The sequence below is a fragment of the Capra hircus genome, chromosome 8 (genome assembly GCF_001704415.2).
Source record: "Capra hircus breed San Clemente chromosome 8, ASM170441v1, whole genome shotgun sequence".
Taxonomy (NCBI): domain Eukaryota; kingdom Metazoa; phylum Chordata; class Mammalia; order Artiodactyla; family Bovidae; genus Capra; species Capra hircus.
In genome coordinates, this window is record NC_030815.1 from 14,308,560 (window position 1) to 14,320,224 (window position 11,665).

At 38.9% G+C, this 11,665-nt stretch overlaps 1 pseudogene across 1 annotated transcript; it reads left to right on the forward strand.

Annotated features, from left to right (window-relative positions):
- Positions 6,402-7,646, forward strand: LOC108636538 (annotated as a pseudogene). The gene has a single exon (XR_001918422.1). The product of XR_001918422.1 is annotated as a ribosome production factor 1 pseudogene (transcript).

Consider the following 11,665-nt stretch of genomic DNA (forward strand, 5'->3'; position numbering starts at 1 on the left):
GCTCATAACTTTTCTTCCAAGGGGCAAGCGTCCTTTAATTTCATGGCTGCAGTCACCATCTGCAGTGATTTTGGAGCCCAAAAAAATAAAGCCTATCACTGTTTCCATTGTTTCCCCATCTATTTGCCATGAAGTGATGGGACCGGATGCCATGAATGTTTTCTGAATGTTGAATTTTAAGCCAACTTTTTCACTGTCCTCTTTCACTTTCTTCAAGGGGCTCTTTAGTTCTTTGCTTTCTGCCATAAGGGTGGTGTCATCTGCCTGTCTGAGGTTATTGATATTTTCTCCCAGAAATCTTGATTCCAGCTTGTGCTTCATCAAGCCCAGCATTTCCCATGATGTTCCCTGCATATAAGTTAAATAAGCAGGGTGATGTTATACAGCCTTGATGTACTCCATTCCTGATCTGGAACCAGTCTGTTGTTGCATGTCTATTTCCCACTGTTGCTTCTTGACCTGCATATAGATTTCTCAGGAGGCAGGTCAGGTGGTCTGGTATTCCCATCTCCTTAAAAATTTTCCACAGTTTATTGTTTTCTACACCGTCAAAGGCTTTGGCAGAGTCAATAAAGCAAAAGTAGATGTATTTCTGGAACTCTCTTGCTTTTTCGATAATGCAAGGGATGTTGGCAATTTGATCTCTGGTTCCTCTGCCTTTTCTAAATCCAGCTTGAAAATTTGGAAGTTCACCATTCATGTACTGTTGAAGCTTGGCTTGGAGAATTTTGAGCATTATTTTGCTAGTGTGTGAGATGAGTGCAATTGTGTACTAGTTTGAGTATTCTTTGGTACCTTTTTTTGGGGTTGGAATGAAAACTGACCTTCTCCAGTCCTGTGGCCACTGCTGACTTTTCCAAATTTACTTGCATTTTGAGTGCAGCACTTTCACAGCATCATCTTCCAAGATTTGAAACAGCTCCACTGGAATTTCATCACCTCTACTAGCTTTGTTCATAGCGATGCTTCCTAAGGCTCACTTGACTTCACATTCCAGGATGTCTGGCTCTAGATGAGTAATCATACCATCATGATTATCTGGGTCATGAACATCTTTTTTGTACAGTTCTATGTATTCTTGCCACCTCTTCCTAATATCTTCTGCTTTTGTTAGGTCCATATCATTTCTGTCCTTTATTGAGCCCATCTTTGCATGAAATGCTCCCTTGCTATCTTTAATTTTCTTAAATCTCTAGTCTTTCTCATTCAATTGTTTTCCTCTATTTCTTTGCATTGATCACTGAGGAAGGCTTTCTTTTCTCTCCTTGTATTCTTTGTAATTCTACATTCAAATGGGTACATCTTTCCTTTTCTTCTTTGCCTTTCACGTCTCTTCTTTTCATAGCTATTTGTAAGGCTTACTCAGACAACCATTTAACCTTTTTGCATTTCTTTTTCTTGGGGGTAATCTTGATCACTGCCTCATGTACTATGTCAGGAACCTCTGTCCATAGATCTTCAGAAATTCTGTCTATGAGATCTATCCCTTTGAATCTATTTCTCACTCCACTGTATAGTCATAAGGGATTTGATTTAAGTCATAGTGTATGGTGTAGTGGTTTTCCCTGTTTTTTTTCAAGTAAAGTCTGAATTTGGCAATAAGGAGTTCGTGATCTGAGCCAAAATCAGCTCCTGGTCTTGTTTTCAATGACTTATAGAGCTTCTGCATCTTTGGCTGCAAAGAATATAATCAATCTGATTTCAGTATTGACCATCTGTGATGTCCATGTGTACAGTCTTCTCGTGTTGTTGAAGGAGGGTGTTTGCTCTGATCAGTGCGTTCTCTTTGCAAAATTCTATTAATCTTTGCCTTGCTTCATTCTGTACTCCAAGGCCAAATTTGCCTGTTACTTCAGGTCTTTCTTGACTTCCTACTGTTGCATTCCAGTCCCCTATAATGAAAAGGACATGTTTTGGGGGTGTTAGTTCTGAAAGGTCATGTAGGTCTTCACAGAACCATTCAACTTCAGCTTCTTCAGCATTACTGGTTGGGACATAAACTTGGATTACTGTGATATTGAAGGGTTTGCCTTGGAAATGAACAGAGATCACTCTGTTGTTTTTGAGATTGCATCCAAGTACTGCATTTCAGACTCTTTTTTTTTTTTTTTTTTTTTTTTACTATGATGGCTCCTACTTGTCATCTGAGTTAAATTCACCCATTCCAGTCCTTTTTAGTTCACTGATTCCTAAAATTTCAATGTTCACTCTTGCCATCTTCTGTTTGACCACTTCCAATTGGCCTTTATGGACCTTACATTCCAGGTTCTTATGCAATATTGCTCTTTACAGCATCAGACTTTACTTCCATCACTAGTCACATCTACCACTGGGTGTTGTTTTTCTTTGGCTCTGTCTCTTCATTCTCTCTGGAGTTAGTTCTCCACTGATTACCAGTAGCATATTGGGCACCTACTGACCTGGGGAGTTCCTCTTTCAGTGTCCAACCTTTTTGCCTTTTCATACTCTTCATGGGGTTCTCAAGGCAAGAATACTGAAGTGGTTTGTCATTCCCTTCTCCAGTGGACCACATTTTGTCAGAACTCTCCACCATGACCATCCATCTTGGGTAGCCCTACACTGCATGGCTCATAGTTATACTGAGTTAGACAAGGCTGTGGTCCATGTGATCAGATTGGTTAGTTTTCTGTCATTGTGGTTTTCATTCTGTCTGCCCTCTGATGGAGAAGGATAGGAGGCTTATGGAAGCTTCCTGATGGGGGAGAGTAATTGAGGGGGAAACTGGGTATTGTTCTGATGGGCGGGACCATTCTCAGTAAATCTTTAATCTGCTATTCTGTCCATGGGCAGGGCTGTGTTTCCTCCCTGTTATTTGACCTGAGGCCAAACTGTGGTAGAGGTAATGAAGATAATGGTGACCTCCTTCAAAAGGTCCCATGTACACACCCTGCACTCAGTGTGGGACCCTAGCAGCAGGCCACTGCCAACCCACACCTCCACCAGAGACTCCTGGACACTCACAGGCAAGTCTGGGTCAGTCTCTTGTGGGGTCACTGCTCCTTTCTTCTGGGTCCTGGTGCACATAATGTTCTGTTTGTGCCCTCCAGAAGTCTATTTCCCCAGCCCTGTGTAAGTTCTGGCGGCTACTGTGGTGGGGTTAAAGGCGACCTCCTCTAAAAGGGCTTATGCCATACCCAGGTCTACTACACACAGAGCCCCTGCCCCTGCTGCTCAAACATACTTTGTGCTCACAGGACCCACAGACCCCAAAGAAACTGAGACAGAACTGTGTTTGAGTGTCCTTAATAAGACTGTAGAGCAAACAGAAAAGAATAGAGCATAGAAAAGGGATCAGATATGTCAGACATGAGGAGGTGAAATAGGGGTGGAGGGAACAGGTTACAATATGAATTAGAGTCACTAAGGGAAACCTATCTGAGAAGGTGAGATGTGAACAAAGGTTAAAATTGGCTGGAAATTTAACCAAGAATGTATCTGGGGAAAATTAACTACAGCTAGAAGACTGAAGCAATACCACTGAGGCAAGAGTATACTTGGGTTAGAGAAACATGAAGGAATTCAGTGAATACAGGGTAGGGCAAAAGAAGATGCTATCTAGAGGTAATGAGGGTCTTACCATTACTTTTGAGACTATATAAGGATTCTAACTTTATTATGAATGAAATGGAGAGCCATTTAAAATACTATTTTAGTTAAGATTTGAGTGTTATATTCTAAGTTGTCTTAAAATATTCATCCTGGCTGCTCTATGTTAATGATTAGACATTAGATATAACATAATGTCTATGTTAAGACATTAGAATTTCAAAGTAAACATGGGGACAGGTGTTTAAAAACAAGAAAACAGTCCAGGAGGCTATTGCAATAATTTAGAAAAAAGTTGATGGTATCTCTTATCTGTTGATAGCAGTACAAGTAGTGAATATTCAGGTTGTGAAGATACCTTCTAAATAAAATAACCATAATTTCCTGGAGGCATGGATGAAGAGTGTGAGAGAAAGAGAAGATCAAGGATAACTCCAGGTACTAGAGACTGACAACAAGAAGACTGGAAGTATATTTAACTGAGATGGTGAATGGAGAATGCTAGAGTCAGGAGGGTAATGGAAAGAGTAGTTAAGATTGGAAACATCCATTTTGAGATGACTATTAGAATTTCAACTGTTTCTTTTGATGTATGATAATATAAGTGAAGTGAAGTGAAGTCGCTCAGTCATGTCCGACTCTTTGCGACCCCATGGACTGTAGCCTACCAGGCTCCTCTGTCCATGGGATTTTCTAGGCAATAGTCCTGGAGTGGATTACCATTTCCTTCTCCAGGGGATCTTCCCAACCCAGGGATCAAATCCGGGTCTCCCGCATTGTAGACAGACGCTTTACCGTCTGAGCCACCAAGGAAGTCCATGAAGTACTTAACCATTCAGTTCAGTTCAGTTCAGTGGCTCAGTCTTGTCCGACTCTTTGCGACCCCATGAATCGCAGCACAGCCAGGCCTCCCTGTCCATCACCAACTCCCAGAGTTCACTCAGACTCAACTCCATCAAGTCAGTGACACCATCCAGTCATCTCATCCTCTGTCGTCCCCTTCTCCTCCTACCCCCAATCCCTCCCAGCATCAGAGTCTTTTCCAATGAGTCAACTATTCGCATGAGGTGGCCAAAGTACTGGAGTTTCAGCTTTAGCATCATTCCTTCCAAAGAAATCCCAGGGCTGATCTCCTTCAGAATGGACTGGTTGGATCTCCTTGCAGTCCAAGGAACTCTCAAGAGTCTTCTCTGACACCACAGTTCAAAGCATCAATTCTTCAGCGCTCAGCTTTCTTCACCGTCCAACTCTCACATCCATACATGACCACTGGAAAAACCATAGCCTTGACTAGATGCACCTTTGTTGGCAAAGTAATGTCTGCTTTTCAACATGCTATCTAGGTTGGTCATAACTTTTCTTCCGAGGAGTAAGTGTCTTTTAATTTCATGGCTGCAATCACCATCTGCAGTGATTTTAGATCCCCCAAAAATAGATTCTGTGATACATTTGGAAAGAAATCAGGACACATCTTTAATTTCCCATTGACATATAGCACAGAGAAAAATATACTACCATGTCCAATGTCTCTCATTCTAATTATTCACTGCATTTCTAGAGTAGTCTAGCAAATGGCTATAATGACTACAGTTTTAAACAAGTTATAAAAATTTTTGAGTGCCTTTAAAATGTCATGTTTAAAAAAAATAAAATATTCTAAAAGCATAAAATACACTATATATATATATATATATATATATATAGCAGGAAGTTTCTATGAGTGAACATAATTTACTTGGCTACACTCAGTTTGTTTTACTGAATCAATTTGGCTACATAACTGTACAAAAACCACACATCTTTTATGGGTTTCTGTTTCCTAAATCTCTTCTCTATCCTTTGTTGTTCTAAATATAACTTTGTAACCATATCACAGAAGTCTTTCTCTTGAATTTCTCAGAAATCTATAGAATATATATTACTGAAGCATATTCATACAAGGGCTAATGAAGTAGATAAAGCATAACGAAGTAGATAAAGCATAATTCTTTTCATGGTGAGGGCACTGTAATTCTGAATATGGAAGTGGGGTATTCAAAACCATTTGTGAAAAAGGAATCAGGTTGCAATGTGGAGTAAATATTAACATTTTAAAATAGGAGTCTTTACATGTATGTCGAAATCCTCTACAGTAATTTTTTGTCACTAGATTTCTTACAGAGAAATTCTACTGCAATATATATTATACTCTTCCCATTACACTGTCTCTTGTCCTAAAACTTTTCATGTCCTGAGGCAAAAATGATAACTAGTTCTTAAATCCATTTGATTCATAAGTGATTTTTTGAAGTAGTATTTTGTTATGATCAATAATAAAACTATAATTTGCTCTTAATAGTGTATATTTTAAATCAAATCAATTATGTATAATGATGCCTATATTAAATAATGGCATATGTGTTTTTGAAGGGAGATTATATACATATAAGTGACTATCAGAATTTCATGCTTAGGTTTTCTATTTAATAGCTCCTTTCTACACAGCTTACATTAAAGGAACCAACTTGAGTGGCATCGTCTATGATTGTACATTAGAAGTTAAGTTTTCTAAATACCTGTCTATGTTTGCTACTTGAATGAGACTTACTAATTTCAGACATTTATTCCTACTTTATAATGATACCTAGCCCAACTTATGGGATCACTTTAGTTCAACTAGAAAATATTTATAAGAATATTTAGGGGAGGAAATCGACCACATCAACATATAAATTTCCTAAGTTACACAATTTCGTATATACTACCAAAAATAGACATCTTTTTTTTTTTTTTTTTAAAGAAACTTCTGATTTGGAAATTTCAAAATAAGTGAAAAGAAAAGCAGGACAGAGACCACAAGGAGCAAAAATACCATGGCGAAGGCCGGAGACAAGAGCGGCGGCAGCGGAAAGAAAGGCCTGAAACGCAAAGCTGCTACTGAAGAAGCTCAGGAGGCTGCAGTCGGTGAGGATGGGACGACGGAAAGCGGGGTACAACCCCCAAAGACGGCTGCCTTTCCTCCAGGATTCAGCATTTCGGAAATTAAGAACAAACAGCGGCGACACTTAATGTTCACGCGGTGGAAACAGCAGCAGCGGAAGGAAAAGTCGGCAGCTAAGAAAAAACTTAAAAAAGAGAGAGAGGCTCTTGGTGATAAGGCTCCACCAAAGCCTGTACCCAAGACTATTGACAACCAGCGAGTGTATGATGAAACCATAGTAGATCCTAATGATGAAGAGGTTGCTTATGATGAAGCTACAGATGAATTTGCTTCTTACTTCAACAGACAGACTTCTCCCAAGATTCTCATCACTACGTCAGATAGACCTCATGGGAGAACAGTACGACTCTGTGAACAGCTCTCTACAGTTATACCAAATTCGCATGTTTATTACAGAAGAGGACTGGCTCTGAAAAAAATTATTCCACAGTGCATCTCAAGAGATTTCACAGACCTGATTGTTATTAATGAAGATCGTAAAATACCAAATGGATTAATTCTGAGTCACCTGCCCAGCGGCCCAACCGCTCACTTTAAAATGAGCAGTGTTCGTCTGCGTAAAGAAATAAAGAGAAGAGGCAAAGACCCAACAGAACACATACCAGAAATAATTTTGAACAATTTTACAACACGACTGGGTCACTCTATTGGATGTATGTTTGCATCTCTCTTTCCCCATAATCCTCAGTTTATTGGAAGGCAGGTTGCCACATTCCACAATCAACGGGATTATATCTTCTTCAGATTTCACAGATACATATTCAAGAGCGAAAAGAAAGTGGGAATTCAGGAACTGGGACCACGTTTTACCTTAAAATTAAGATCTCTTCAGAAAGGAACCTTTGATTCTAAATATGGAGAATATGAATGGGTCCATAAGCCCCGGGAAATGGATACAAGTAGAAGAAAATTCCATTTATAAAGGACTGAGAGGATAGTAGTAAACTGTGCTGAACACGCCTGTCTGGAGTTTATGAAACAAGACTTTTCAAAATGGCGGTTACCGATTTCATAAACCTTCTTTCATCTCTGAACAAAGTATCAAGTGCCATGAATTACCATTATTTATGTAGCAAATAAAAAGGTCATTTTGTTAAGAGTTAAAAAAAAAAAAAAAAAGCAGGACAAAAGATCTGAAGTGACATCATACCAAAGAAGATATACAGATAAGTATATAAAAGGTTGATTGTAATCCTATGTCATTAAGGGATTGAAAATTAAAACAATAATGAGAACCACTACACATCTTCCAGAATGTCTAAAATCCAAAATACTGACAACACCACATCCAGGTGAGATTAAGATTAACTCTCATTCATGTTGATGGGAATACAAAATTGTACAATCACTTTGGAAGAAACTGGAAATTTCTTACAAACTTGAAAATAGAGTAACCACTTGACCCAGATATCTTTGTCCCAGTGGCAACCCACTCCAGTATTCTTGCCTGGAGAACGCCATGGAGGGAGGAGCCTGGTAGGCTACAGTCAAAGGGGTTGCAAAGAGTCGGACACGACTGAGCTACTTCATTTTTCCCAAATACATTGAAAACTATGAACATGCAAAATCTTGCACTTGGGTGTTTATAGGAGATTTATTCATAACTTCCAAAACTTAGAGACAACTAAGGGGCTTCCTAGGCAGTGTTAGTAGTAAAGAATCCCCCTGCCAATTCAGGAGACACAGGAGATGCAGGTTTGATCCCTGGATCAGGATGATCCCCTGGAGAATAAAATGGAAACTTGCTCTAGTATTCTTGCCTGGAAAATTACAAGGACAGAGGAGCCTGGTGGGCTATGGTCCATGAGGTCATGACTAAGGGACTGAGTACAGAAGCAATTAACATGTCCCTCAATAAGTTAATGGATGTGAAAACTATGACTCATCCAGTAATGTAATCACATTCAGCAATAAAAAGAAATGAGCTATCAACCCATAAAAGACAATGGAGAAACCTTTAATATATATTGATAAGTGAAAGAAGCCAATCTGAAAAGGTTACATACCACATGATTTCAACCAGCTGACATCTGAAACAGGCCAAACAATGCAAAGAATAAAAGGATCAGTGATGCCCAGAGATTGTAGCACAGGGGAGTTTTAAGGCAGTTAAACTATTTTTTTATGGTAATATAATTGTGAATATATGATATTATACGTTGTCAAACCCATAGAAATGTAAAACACCAAGAATGAAGCCCATGTAGAATGTAGTAAATCAGAAAGATAAAAACAAATATCATATTTTAATGCATATATATGGAGTCTAGAAAAGTGATGCAGGTGAACCTATTTCCAAGGCAGCAATAGACACCAACATAGAAAAAGGACATCTGGACATGGAGGAGGACTGGGAGAGTGGGGCAAAATGGGAGATTAGGATTGACATACATACACTACCACGCAAAATATATATAGCCAGTGGGAACCTGCAGTGTAGTACAGGGAGCTCCGCTCTGTGATGACCTAGAGGGGTGGGATATGGGGATGGGGGGTAGGGAGGTCCAGGAGGGAGGGGATATATGTATAATTTTACTGATTCACTTTGTTTTGCAGCAGAATCTAACATAACATTGTAAAGCAACTATACTCCAATTAAAAAAACAATAAAGTAACTATGCACTTTAGTTAATAATAATGTATCAGTATTGGTTTATCAATATTTTAAATGTATCACACCAATGATAGATGTTAATAATAGGGAAATACTTGGTGGATAAAGGATGGGAGTAGCCTGAGGAGTAGGGCTGAGCATCTCTCTGTCCTTTCTGCAACATAATACTGCTCTAAGAAATGCAATCTGTTGATTAAAAAATTAAAGCAAATTTTAAAACACAACCATCCTGTTTTAGTGAAAGAAAAAGTATATTTTGTGTATAATTGAATGATCTACAAGAAATGTCAGCAAATGTATTTTCTCTGGGTTGTAGGTTTTGGAGACCTTTAGTATTCATTTGTTGTTGTTGTCATTTAGTCACTAAGTCATGTCTGACTCTTTTGTGACCCTGTGGACTCACCAGGCTTCTCTGTCCATGGAATTCTCCAGTCCAGAATACTGGAGTGGGTTGCCATTTCCTTCTCAAGGGGATCTTCCCCAACCAGGGATTTAACCCAAGTCTCCTGCATTGGCAGGAGGATTCTTTATCACTGAACCACCAGGGACACCCTTTGTATTTATTTAATTAAACTTATTTAAATTTTATATGTATTAAATTTATAACTAAAAATAAAAATGAGGAAATTACATATAGCTAGTATTTTATACATATCTCCACATCAAATATTCTGAAAGAAAAGGAAAACTCTATGCTTATTCCTAAAATATGCTTTTCTGTGTCATAATTATGTGTCAGTCACTGCACCAATATAAGAAATGCAAATACTAATAAAAGCTTACAAAAACAAACAGAATTGTCAAGTGAAACAAAACTTATTATTGTTGTTATTGTTTAGTCATTCAGTCATGTCTGACTCTTTGTAACCCCATGGACTGTAGCCCACCAGGCTCCTCTGTCCATGGGATTTCCTAGGCAAGAATACTGGAGTGGGTGGCCATTTCCTTCTCCCGGGGATCTTCTCAACCCAAGGACTGAACCTGCATCCACTGCATTACAAGGTGGATTTTTTTACCATTGAGCCACCTGAGAAGTCCCAAGACTTACTTACTTTAACACAGTATCAAAGAAGACAGTTGGGAGCATGGGTGAGGTGCTGGGAAGGACGGATGAGACAGGGTTATTTTAGTCTAGACAGTGACATTCAGGAGAATTTGACTTGATTTTTGTGAGATTCAGAGTATTCTAAAAGAAGAAACTACTAAAAACATGGTGAATGAAGTAGGTATTATTTATGAGTATATTGAGAAGTTTAAAGTAATTAAGTAAGTGAAAGGTGCTCAGTCATGTCCAACTCTTTGCAACCCCATGGACTAAGGTTCATGGAATTCTCTAGTCCAGAATACTGGAGTGGGTAGCCATTCCCCTCTGCAGGGGATCTTCCCAACCCAGGGATCAAACCCAGGTCTCCCACATTGCAGGCAGATTCTTTACCACCTGACCCACAAGGGAAGTCCAAGAATAATAGAGTGGGTAGCCTATCCCTTCTCCAGCGGATCTTTCCAACCCAGGAATTGAACCAGGCTCTTCTGCATTGCAGGTGGATTTTTTACCAACTGAACTATCAGGAAATAATATGATTAGACTGTTAAATATCAGAATCATCTTTTTAAAAAAAAAATGGAGATTCATGAGACAGTCCAAGAACAAGTAAATCAAATTTTGTAGATAGGTTTTGGGAATCTGCATTCTAATGAAATCTAAAGAATTCATTTAGTATACACGTATCATAGAACCATGGGACCAAAGTTTTCACGTGCTCAGCTTATCTTTTATCAAAATATATATGCGTCATATATATATATATGTCGGAGAAGGCAATGGCACCCTACTCCAGTACACTTGCCTGGAAAATCCCATGGACGGAGGAGTCTGGGAGGCTGCAGTCCATGGGGTTGCTAAGAGTCAGACATGACTGAGCGACTTCACTTTCACTTTTCACTTTCATGCATTGGAGAAGGAAATGGTAACCCACTCCAGTGTTCTTGCCTGGAGAATCCCAGGGACAGAGGAGCCTGGTAGGAGGCTGTCTATGGAGTTGCACAGAGTCAGACATGACTGAAGCAACTTAGCAGCATATATATGTGTGTGTGATTGTGTATGTGTGTGTATGTACAATAATTATAAGGTAATTACAAAAACAATACAACAAAAGAAGTTTGAAATTTAGAAGCCCAGCTAAATATTTTCAATAGAGTCCATGTAAGTGTTAATGAGAACCTGTGTTGACTTGGGGAACACACTTGTCACAGCACAGTTTCTGAGAACTATGCTAAACCTTGTACTGATGAGATAATATTTTTATTTTCTCCAATGGAAAATTAAGATTCACTGTTTATACTAGGTCAGCAAAAATGTGAGCTAATAAAGAAGGATGGAAGGAAGGGAACAAAGAAGATAGAGAAAGGCAGAAAGGAAGGAAGGAAGAAGTAAACTGATGAAAAGCAAGATGATAAAGAACAAAAGATGTTGGATTAATGTACTCACAAAAGTAAGGATATTA